Genomic DNA, 12,671 nt, shown 5'->3' with positions numbered 1-12,671 from the left:
TGAACACCCTCATGTGACAGGTGTCCTACCCTCTACCAGAAAAGAAGGAATGTCACACAGGGACACAAAGAAGAATCGAAACAAACAGGCCTTGCTAAATCTCCCCTGGCCCAGTTGATGACCATTAGATCATGCCCTTTTGTCCTCCCATCACACTTCCATGCAACTGTTTATAAAAACACACAGTTTTCCTGTTTCTTGGGTCTTCAATTCTGAAGGCCTTGTGTCACATAAAACATAATAAATACATTTGTATGAAATAATTTAAAATTTATTAAATAGATTTGTATCTTGTTAATCTATCTTTTTTATAGGAGTCTCAGCCATGAACCTAGCAATCAGTGAGGAAAAATATTGCTTTTCTCCCCTCCACTATTCTACACTTAAAACTCAGTGATTGCAAAAACTAATATTGACACTCAAAAGCAATATTTATTAAGAATACATTCGGCATATGCAGAATGACACTAACATATTTATATCATGTCTTTGCCCTGCAGAACAAAGATGATATTTGATTGTTTCACGGATCATAAGAAATAAAGGTTTGAAATTGGGGATTTTTTTTTTGTTTGTTTATGAACCAGTTTGGATAAATCCTGTTTAATAACTGTTAATCCACATTTAACACAACTCTTGCAAGAAAAGAATCTTAATTCTTGCTGAGAAAGTTGCTCTTCCTTTCCTGACCTTCTGTAATTTGGCCACAGTTTGATTCATGCTTGTTTTTCTATTCTCCTCTCTTGTGTAGTCTATAATCCAAACAAATCAAAATACTCTGCATTTCTGCCTTCATCAACCTGAGTTTTCTCATGAAAAGACCTCCCCCTAACTGGACAAACTCATTTAAAAAACTGTAATAGATCATACAAAAGGAAGAAATATAATTATTCCTTAACATGTTAAAATGATTTCACTAGTAAACAAATAAAAATGAAAGCATGAAGAAAATTGCATTTTTTAACCTATTAAATTGCAGAGAGACAGATGGATAGACATTCCTTTGCTGACAATATTGAGGTGAATCTGGAAACTTCATGTATGGCTGGAAAAACAATTAATTATCTTGCCTTTGCAAAATAAATTGGCATCATATATTAACAGTTGTAAAAATGTTCAGAAGCATAGATCTCATAATCCCACATTTATAAATTTATCCTAAATAAAGAAACCAAAGGAGGAGGAATAAATCTTATCTGTAAAGATATGTTTTTCTAATATCATAACTTAACATCAAATAATAGTGAATAAACTAATTAAATTATATTAAGTAGAATATTATGTTGCAACCAAAAAAATGACAATTATGAGGACAGATGTGGCGACAAAGGAAAGTACTTTTAATAAGTAAGTTGAAAAGTTAAAAAAAAAAGCTATATATAACAACGTGACTATCACTGTATAAAACATGTATAGTGGGGGGAGGGATAGCATTAAGAGATATACCTAATGCTAAATGATGAGTTAATGGGTGCAGCACACCAACATGGCACACGTATACATGTGTAACAAACCTGCACGTTGTGCACATGTACCCTAAAACTTAAAGTATCATAATTAAAAAAAAACTCATAGATAATCCAGATATTGGAGTTAATAGATAGGGCATCATAATATCTATGATCAGTATAAAGGAAAGAAAGAAAAAATGAAAGACAAAACAGGTTGTGTCAGATTTCTTTCTGGCAGTTCTAAAATGCTCACTTTATTTTCATAGATTCTAATTTCCTAAATTATGTTTGATGTCTCAAGCAAAAATCATAGCATTGTCTAGTGTTATTCTAAATGTATGTAAGACAATTATACTACAAATTTGAGAGGGTAAAGAGACAATATGACAGAGGGTTGCTATACTTCACTCAAACTGGAATAAAGATGATACCAATTGACTGTGATAATGTATACATAAAGGAATATACACTAAGCTATAAAATGCAACCACTAAGCTATAAAATGCAACCAAAAAAACTATAAAAAAGAAGATACACTATAAACACTATGAATAACAAAATGGAATTCTAAAATAAATGTTCAAGTGACCCACAGGAAGTCATGAAAAATAAGCAGAGAAACAAGAATTGATACAGAAAACAAAAAATGTCAGGCTTATGCGCTAAAGTATCAACAATTAGTTTAATTATGAATGATCTACCAAGAGACAGATAATAGAAGAGTGCATTTAAAAGTATGACCCTTTCTTATGTGTTTCTTGTATGCTGTGTACAAGAAACTCACTTGAAATTTACCAATACAGGGCAGGTCAAATTAAAAGGATGAAAAAAGATATATTACACAAACATTAATGAAAGGAAAGCAACAGTGCCTGTATGTATATCAGATAAAGCAAAGAAAATTACCAGAAACAGAGACATTATATAATGATCAAAGGTTTAATCCATGAAGAAGACAGCAATTTTAAAAGTGTATTCACCAAAAAATAGAGCTTCAAAATATGTGCTGTGAAAACTGCCAGAACTAAGGCGGGTCAGGCTCGGACCAGCGCTGCCTCAGGATGTAAAGTGTAACAAGGGGGCCGGGGGAGGGTGCGGGGGACAGCATGGGCCTATGAGGCCTGTGGGTGCCCGCATTCCCCAGCTATCCCCGCAGCCGGCTCCGCAGTGGTCCATTCCGGTTGGTTGCCGCGTGCGGATTCGGGTTCCAGACCCAAGGCTGCGTGTTCTCCACCGCTTGTTGTGGCCAGTGTTACTGCGGTGACCGCCAGAGCAGCTTGGCGCTATGGAGGAGCCCAGCGCTACCCCTCAGACCTACTTGGGGCTGGTCCTGGAGGAGCTAGGCAGAGTTGTGGCAGCACTACCTGAGAGTATGAGACAAGATTCGAATCCTTACGGTTTTCCATGGGAACTGGTGGTATGTGCAGCTGTTGTTGGATTTTTTGTTGTTCTCCTTTTTTTGTGGAGAAGTTTTAGATCGGTTAGGAGTCGGCTTTATGTGGGAAGAGAGAAAAAACTTGGTGAAACGCTTTCTGGACTAATTGAAGAAAAATAAACTACTTGAAAAATTTAGCCTTATTCAAAAAGAGTATGAAGGCTATGAAGTAGAGTCATCTTTAGAGGATGCCAGCTTTGAGAAGGCGGCAGCAGAAGCACGAAGTTTGGAGGAAACCTGTGAAAAACTGAACAGGTCCAATTCTGAACTTGAGGATGAAATCTTCTGTCTAGAAATAGAGTTAAAAGAAGAGAAATCTAAACATTCTCAACAAGATGAATTGATGGCAGATATTTCAAAAAGGATACAATCTCTAGAAGATGAGTCAAAATCCCTCAAATCACAAATAGCTGAAGCCAAAATCATCTGCAAGATTTTTCAAATGCCTGAAGAACGATGGGCGATAGCAATAAAAGATGCTTTGAGTGAAAATTCTCAACTCCAGGAAAGCCAGAAACAGCTTTTGCAAGAAGCTGAAGTATGGAAAGAACAAGTGAGTGAACTTAATAAACAGAAAATAACATTTGAAGACTCCAAAGTACACGCAGAACAAGTTCTAAATGATAAAGAAAATCACATCAAGACTCTGACTGGACACTTGCTAAAGCTGAAAGATCAGGCTGCTATGCTTGAAGAAGACACAACGGATGATGATAACTTGGAATTAGAAGTGAACAGTCAATCGGAAAATGGTGCTTACTCAGATGATCCTCCAAAAGGAGCTTTGAAGAAACTGATTCATGCTGCTAAGTTAAATGTTTCTTTAAAAACCTTAGAAGGAGAAAGAAACCACATTATTATTCAGTTATCTGAAGTAGACAAAACAAAGGAAGAGCTTACAGAGCATATTAAAAATCTTCGGACTCAACAAGCATCTTTGCAGTCAGAAAACATATATTTTGAAAGTGAGAATCAGAAGCTTCAACAGAAACTTAAAATAATGACTGAATTATATCAAGAAAATGAAATGACACTCCACAGGAAATTGACAATAGAGGAAAATTACCGGATAGAGGAAGAAGAGGAACTTTCTAAAGTGGAAGAAAAGATCAGCCATGCCACTGAAGAGCTGGAGACCTATAGAAAGCTAGCCAAAGATCTTGAAGAAGAATTGGAGAGAACTGTTCATTTTTATCAAAAGCAGGTTATTTCCTATGAGAAAAAAGGACATGATAATTGGTTGGCAGCTCGGACTGCTGAAAGAAACCTCAATGATTTAAGGAAAGAAAATGCTCACAACAAACAAAAATTAACTGAAACAGAGTTTAAATTTGAACTTTCAGAAAAAGATCCTAATGCACTTGATGTTTCAAATACAGCATTTGGCAGAGAGCATTCCCCATATGGTCCCTCACCATTGGGTCGGCCTTCATCTGAAATGAGAGCTTTTCTCTCTCCTCAAACTTTGTTGGAGGATCCACTCAGACTCTCACCTGTGCTTCCAGGGGGAGGAGGAAGAAGCCCAAGTGGCCCAGGGAATCCTCTGGACCATCAGATTACCAATAAAAGAGGAGAGCCAACCTGTGATAGGTCAACTGAGGCTCACAGGACTCCTTCTGACACTGGGTCCCTGTCATCTCTGTGGGAACAGGACCGTAGGATGATGTTTCCTCCACCAGGACAATCATATCCTGATTCAGCTCTTCCTCCACAAAGGGAAGACAGATTTTATTCTAATTCTGATAGACTGTCTGGACCAGCAGAACTCAGAAGTTTTAATACGCCTTCTTTGGATAAAATGAATGGGTCAATGCCTTCAGAAATGGAATCCACTAGAAATGATGCCAAAGATGATCCTGGTAGTTTAAATATGCCTGATTCATCTCTCCCTGCTGAAAATGAAGCAACTGGCCCTGGCTTTATTCCTCCACCTCTTGCTCCAATCAGTGGTCCATTGTTTCCAGTGGATACAAGGGGCCCGTTCATGAGAAGAGGACCTCCTTTCTCCCCACCTCCTCCAGGAACCATGTTTGGAGCTTCATGAAGTTATTTTCTACCAAGGGATTTCCCAGGTCCACCACATGCTCCATTTGCAATGAGAAACATCTATCCACCGAGGGGTTTACCTCCTTACTTTCATCCAAGACCTAGATTTTACCCCAACCCCACATTCTGAAGGTAGAAGCGAGTTCCCTTCAGGGTTGATTCTGCCTTCAAAGGAGCCTGCTACTGAACATCCAGAACCACAGCAAGAAACCTGACAATATTTTTGCTTTCTTCGAAAGTAATTTTGATTGATCTCATTTTCAGTTTAAGTAACTGCTGTTACTTAAGTGATTACACTTTTCTCAAATTGAAGTTTAATGGAATTATAGTTCTCAGGATAGTATTTTGTAAATAAAGATGGTTTAAATATGAAAAAAACAAAAACAAAACATGTATAGTGATGTAGAAACATGTTTGAAAGATATACAATACAGATAAGTTTGTTAGGATGGTGCAATTACATGTGTTTTCCCATGTGATTTCCATTTTATAGAATTTTCACTTCATTTTGTGATAATAATTAATTAAAACAATTAAAATTCATGTTTTATGTCTCAGTTCAAACAGATCTTCCTTCCAAGAAAACCTTCATAATGCCTTATTTATATTTTATTCTTGGAATTTATACATGTTCCTGCGGTAGAGCTATCAGTGAACTTGTAGTAAGTTAATAAGTTGTGTAATTACTTGTTTCTAGATTTTGGAAATGGGCACAAGAGTTTGTAAATAGATCCTATGTTTCATTAGTAGTAAGAATTGTGACTAAAATTTTGAGATGCACTCAGTTGTCTATTCTGCTCAGAAGGGATAATAATTGCCATGTGTGCACCTGCAAAATCCATGGGCCTCTTTCTCCAAAGACTCATTGTTATCTAATATTCCCATATGGACATTATCCAAAATGGTCACTGATTTCACTCCCTTACATGGTATTTTTCCCCCTATTGACAGTAGAGAAACTAATCATTGCAGCTATTTAAATAAATTTAACATTGAACGCATTATTTTTCTAAATCTCTGCTATTAGAGATGGGGTCACTTCCAATAGGGAAGCAACACTTTTTCCTAGTGCTTAAAATGGAGATAGCCCTAACAGATGCCCCAGGTAATTTCAATGGCTCAAAGAATTCCAAGTGCAGTAGAATCCACAGTAGGATCTGGAAGAAAAACAAAAGAAAATGGGTCTTGTTTCAAGTCCAAGTTCTCTCAAGTAAGCACAGAGTAATCCAATTTGCTAGAGATTTAATCTAATAGGGTCAGTGAGCAAGGCACCTTCAGATTTAAAAAGCAAAAACAAACCCCGCAAAACTTAAAGACTAAAAAATCATTACTTAAAGCATTTCAAGCATGGGCCAAGCTGAGGATCAGGCTCCTGGAGGAAATGCTGGGTTTTGCTTTCCCCCAGGCTGCCATCTGGCTGTGCTCTATGGCATGCTAGATGCTGTGAGTGTGAGTTGCTATCAGCAGGCATGTGGACTCACTGGATTCCACATTATTTTTATTCCCATTTCTTCATCCAACACTAATCACATGTGTTTGTACTCCAGAAACCATCTGGCAGGTATGGCTACCTACCACGGCTATGTCATGCTGCAGCATATTTAGAGGCTCTCTTAAAAAATACAAATACAGTAGTAGGTTAAATTGAAGAGGTAAATCCAGGTACTGGACCATATTTCCTTGACCATTGTCTTTTTTCCCACTGCTCCATTATTAAAAGTTTGGATTAAAATTGGGGAATCAACCCACATAACCATTCAGAAAGAGATGCTTCCAAAAGGCTTAAAAGAAGTAAGGAATGAAAGCCAAAAACACAGAAATAAACTGAACATTGGGGAAAAAAATCTATACACTAAAGCTAATAAGTTTTGCATTGTATTTCCAAGGAAATGGTGGAAATTTTTTATTTTTGAGACAAAGTTGCACTCTGTCACCCAGGCTAGAGTATAGTGGCTTGATCTCAGCTTACTGCAACCTCCACCTCCTGGGCTGAAGCAATCCTGCCACCTCAGCCTCCCAAGTAGCTGAGACCACAGGTGTGAGCCACCACGCCCAGCTAATTTTTTTGTATTTTTAGGAGAGATGGAGTTTTGCCATGTTGCCCAGGGTGGTCTCAAATTCCTGAGCTCAAGCTACTCACCCACCTTGGCCTCCCACAGTGCTGGGATTACATGCACGAGCCACCACTCCCAGTTGGAATTTTTAAATTATTATTTTTATTTACAAGACTTAGGCTACTTATGTAGAACTGGTAGTGATGAAAGTTCCTACCACTTGGAAATTACCAGATTCAGACTCAGAAAAAAAATACTGAATGATTTTATTTTAGACCTTAAGTCAGAATAGCATTTAGTGCTTTAAGTTTCTTTCTTCTCTACTCTTGTCAGTCAGTAGTTCCTTCAGTGACTCAGAGGACCATCAGGTACTACCTTTTTCTACCTGCAGTGCCATTCATTCATCCATTTGTTCATTCTAAAAACATTCATTGAATATCTGCTATTGTCAGACATTAATGCAGGTGCTGGGTTACAGTGAAAACCAAGCAAGTAAATAAAGCATGAACATATTAGATGCTACAATAAATATAAAACAGAGGAGTGATGTGATGGAGTGCGACTAGAGGTCTTGTTTAGATTGGATCAGGGAATGCATCCTTGAGGAGGTGACATGTAAGTGGAGATGGGATTGATTAGATATTGGAGGCTTTGGTGGAAGAGCATTCCAAGTAGATGCAACACAGTATTAGGGCCCTAAGTTGTTCAAGGAAGAGATAAAGCAAGAGTAGCTGCAGCATAGGCCCAAGTGGAAGATGGGTAAAAGATGAGTTTGAGTGGGGAGAGAGGGATCATCTTACATAGGGCCTTGTAGGCAGAGTGAGGCATTTGGATATCATTCTAAATGCAGTGGAAAACCCTGGGGGGCTTTACACAGGGCCACTAATCTGATCCACTTGAAAGATTGCTGCCATTAGGGAGACAAGATAAAAGCAAAGAGACCAGCTATGGGCTATTTATTAACTTAGCCCACGTGAGAGATGATGGCCTCTTAGACCAGGATGGTATGTCTTAAAGGCAGATTTAGCAGGTCTTGCCTATTGATTTGAAGGGGCCAGGAGCAAAAGGAAAAGAGGAACCAAGGATGATCACGTTAAACAGACTTAAAAACTCAGCAAAAATATTCTCAGCTCTGCAAAATGAATGGGAAACAGGGAGCTCACTTGATGAAATTCCAGTGAAGTAACATCTGTATTGCAGTAGATATATGCATTTCCTTTTAGACATTAATGCCCTAGGAGGTTGGTCTATCGTACATCGAGGAGGACCTGCAGACAACGCTTTGAGAAGCACAACCAATTCTAAATGAAAGGCAGGACAAACTCCTAACAGAAACTTCCCCAGCAGTTTCGCCACCCGTGGGTAGCTTTGGAGCACAGCCAGGATTTTCACTGCAAAAGAGCCACGGTTTTCTCATCTGTAAAATGAGAAGTTTTAAATGAGATGTTCTCTAAGGTTGCTTCTAATTGAAAAATGCTGTGGTTTAACACCCTACTGGGTCTATTCTAGGGATCTTGAGTACATAAGCCATACACAAGTTACAGTAATAAAGATACTTCAGGCTTTAAAAAAATTGTTTCATTCCTACACTTAATTCTGTATTTAAACTAAGTTTTTCTTGGTTGAGTATTTATAGTCTTTCTGAAGTGACAGCAAGTGAAGATATTTTTTGCTTGAACATTAAGTTTACCCTTTGCACCTGGGGTAAAAATTCTTCTCTTTAGGGGTAAATAAACCACAGTTAGCATGTTTCCCTTTTTTCGAATAATTTTTTTTTCTGGGTACCCGGTGTGCCCGGGTCACTTCCCTGAGTGGAAAAAACATATTATCTGTACTTACACAAATATATACATAAACATATATTTGCTATTATTGGGCATGTGCTACGTGTCACACTTTGTGTTGTGATAAGTGATTTTCACATATTTACTTATTTAATCCTCACAAGAATAAGTTGTAGGAATATTTGTCTCATTTCATAAATGGGTGAACTGAGTCTTAGCATGTTGTAGAGCTAGAATTTCCACCCAGTTCTGCCAGACTTCTTAGTCAGGCTCTTATCTTTGGAAATGAGAGATATATACCTACCACTTCTCGTGGCGAGGATTAAATAAGTTGATATGTGAAAATCACTTATCATAACACAATGTGTGAACCCAGCTGTTCCATGTAGCATTCTGATGTACAACCATCACTATGCCTTTTGTGCTATTTGAGGCTGTAGCCTTTCTAAATTTCTCTCATTATTCATAACTCTGCTCCACTCACATTTCCTATCAAGGCTTAGTACATCTTCCCAAACAAATATTAACACAATTTTAGCATACTCAAAAACCCAATGACATCTTGAGCCCTGGGGCACCAGTTAGAATAGGGGTTTATGCTACACCTGTGGATTTTATTAAAGGTTTGTTTCTTTCCCTAGTCACCTTCCTTCCCTCTCTTTCTCACCTCATCCAAAATTCAGCAGAAGTCCACAGGGCACAGTGCTCAGAAGGTATTATCTGGTTATTAGTTTTTAATTTTCCTTGGAAACTCTAAAGCACTGCTGCAGACTCTGGATTCCATCTGGGTTTGTTATCCTTCCTCCCTTTGGCACCACACTGCTCTGGGCCTAGGCCAGCTCATGGCAAAAACATCTCCTTTTGTTTCTCAAGCACACATCACCAGGTACTTGCCCTGTTGATGAGCAGCCTCTCAGTCTGCTTGCTTTGTCTGCTTTTTGGTCTCTTGGTCACAGCAGGGCATGAAATGGGCAGAAGCAAAAATACCCAACAAAACATTTATCCTAAGGTCTCCAGACTCCTGAATTCACAGGATTCCCCAAATATCAAAGTTACATAAATATTTTCTTTATGGTCCTATAACCAAGCGGAGGAGAAAAAATATTTTAAAGCAAAATAGCCAGTAATCTTTTCTGCCTTCTTACTGGGGGAGATGGAGGTGGTGGCATTATTTATATTATTCTAGAAATAAATCTCTCTCTCTCCATTCCTCTTGAAGACACTGGTGAGGGAAGGAGAAATGAGAAACTGGGCACATCAATAAGCTTGGTGTATACAATGGGAGGGCTAGAGCTGAGCTTGGGGCTGGAGCTAGAAGGAGCTGCCTGGTTCAATCTGCATGAAGTGATAGGATGATACCATTTTCTTTTCTTTTTCTTTCTTTTTTTTTTTTTTTTTTTGAGATGGAGTCTCGCTCTTGTTGCCCAGGCTGGAGTGCAATGGTGTGATAGCTCACCGCAACCTCTGCTTCCCAGGTTCAAGTGATCCTCCTGCCTCAGCCTCCTGAGTAGCTAGGATTACAGGCATGCAACACAGTGCTGGCTAATTTTTTGTATTTTTAGTAGAGACGGGGTTTCTCCATGTTGGTCAGGCTGGTCTTGAACTCCCGACCTCAGGTGATCCACCCACCATGGCCTCCCAAAGTGCTGGGATTACAGGCGTGAGCCACCGCACCCGGCCTCACTCTTTTCTTATGTTTTGCTCCAGAAGAAACCACTGAGCCATGCAGGGAGGCTGGCTGAGCAGAGTTAGCAGAACTGGTATCCAATCAGAATGTCTGAAGTGTAACTTTAAGTTGTTCTTCTTATGCACACCTTCTGTCTCCTCACACTTCAGGTAAAATTTGTCTGTTGGCTTTATTATTTCCTATATTTGATTTGCTATTTTGTGGCAATCAAGGAAAGGAGAGAAATTGTATCTAAGTGAGATGTAGTACAGAGCAGAGACACCATGTGTGGGATGGTGAAAAAATCCATAAACTTAACAAATTTAGGAGGCATGGGAGTGTAAAAATAGAGGTGACTGGGAACAATGTAAGTCATCCTCTCCTCCACTGGAATTCCTGAAGTGATTGGAAAGAACATTGAAACCCACACTATGCATGATGTTTGAACCAATTTTATTTATGTCTCAATGGATGTGGTGCCCTGGATAATATCTAGAGGCCATTATCAATGTAACTGCTATTTAATAATTATAATGCAGGTTTCATTGGTTCTTGCCCTTATGTGTTGTGATAGCAGAATAATGGCCCTCCAAAGAGGCCCACATGCTAATCCCTGGAATCTGTGGACGTGTTAGGTTACATGGAAAGGGGATTTAAGGTTGCTGCTGGAATTAGGGTTGCCAATCAGCTGACCTTAAAGAGGAGATGATCCTGGATTATCTGGGTGGGCCCAATCAAATCACAAGGATGCTTCAAAGTGGAAGTGAGAGGCAGAAGCAATGTCTTGTGAGAGAAGGCCTCCACCATTTCTGGTTTTCCAGATGGAGAAAGGAGAGCACAGGCCAAGGAATTTGGGCTGCTTCTAGAAGCCGGAAAAAAAAATAAGAAAAATAAATTCTTCTGCAGAGTATAAAGGAAAGAACTCAAACCTGCCAACATCTTGACCTTAGCTCACGGAGACTCATGTTAGACTTCTACCCTACAGAATGGAAAGACAGTAAAATTGTGTTGTTTTAAGCCACCAAGAATATTATGGCAGCAAACGCATATCTGTCAATAGTTATCTATTGCTACATCATAAACAACCCCAAAATTAAGTGGCCTAAGCAAAATGAATCATTTATTTTGCCTGGAAACCTATAATTTGAGCAGGGCTCAATAGGGGTGTTTGTCCCAGTGCTACACACCATCATCTTGGGTGCTTCTTTTGGGGCATGGAGAGTCCACTCTCAAGGTGGCTCACTCCCATGGCTGAAAGGTGTGCACTAGCTGTCAACCAGGAGGTGGGCTGGGAAGCTCAGCTGGGGCTGTGGGCTTGGGAACTCATTCCCTTTCCATGTTTCTCTCCACAGGCTGTTTGGACTTCCTCATGGCATGATGCAAGATGATTGCAAAATCAAGCATTCCAAGAGAGCAAAGGAGAAGATTTAGGCCAAAATGTGACATTGTTATGACCTAGCTTGGGAAGTAATATACTTTCACTTCTGTCAGATTCTACTGGTCTGCTCAGGTTCAAGAGGAGTAGACAGAGATTTATCCCTTGGTAACGAATGGCAAGTTTGTAGTAAAGCATGTGAGATGGCAGACAGTTGTGAAGCCATCTTTCGAAGTTACAATCTGCAATACTCACTTATGTGAAACCTCATAAGTGAAACCTGCTTGTGCACTGTATCCCAAAATCATTGCTGGGGGACCACTGGGGATATTCCATGTGTACTTCAAAGTAAGCTTTGCACTTACCACCTACATGCACTTTTAGTTTTCATCTCCCGCTTCCAACACTTGTTTCTGACTACAGCTGTGTCTTCTGGATAATGAAAAGTCTGTTGTTATTCCCATCTCACTATCACCATTGAGGAGTGTGTATGTTAGGTTGTAACAAAAGAGGAATGGCAGCTCTTGGTCTCTCTGCTTTTGGTTTTCCTCTGATAAGGAATACCCAAATAGGACATTTTCTTTGAAGGTCCTCAATGTCTTATGCAAATAGAGTCTAGTGAGTCCAGACCTAATTGAACTCTGGAGTATATACATTAGGTTCAGACTCACAGTAACAGAACTACGATTTAGATGACCTTTGGAAATTTTAATTACTCAAGGTACATCATCCCACATAGTCTTAGCCGATTTGCAATTAGAAAGATTGGTGTCCTCTGCCTTCTTTGCCACAGTTTCTTTATATCTGTGTTTCCTAGCTGGAAGATTAAGCTTGGTTGAATGACAAATAAGTAGATAAAA

General features: G+C 39.1%; 1 protein-coding gene and 1 pseudogene across 4 annotated transcripts in view; one reads left to right on the top strand and one right to left on the bottom strand.

Moving 5' to 3' along the window:
• Window positions 1-12,671, bottom strand: part of B3GALT1 (beta-1,3-galactosyltransferase 1) — a 371,348-nt gene that overhangs the window by 149,809 nt on the left and 208,868 nt on the right. The gene's annotated exons all lie outside the window — the stretch shown is intronic.
• On the top strand, window positions 2,670-5,382 carry LOC100451034 (cTAGE family member 9-like; annotated as a pseudogene).

The sequence above is a fragment of the Pongo abelii genome, chromosome 11, assembly GCF_028885655.2.
Source record: "Pongo abelii isolate AG06213 chromosome 11, NHGRI_mPonAbe1-v2.0_pri, whole genome shotgun sequence".
Taxonomy (NCBI): Eukaryota; Metazoa; Chordata; class Mammalia; order Primates; family Hominidae; genus Pongo; species Pongo abelii.
Note: the sequence above shows the minus strand (reverse complement) of the source record. Positions and strands in the feature narration are given on the sequence as shown.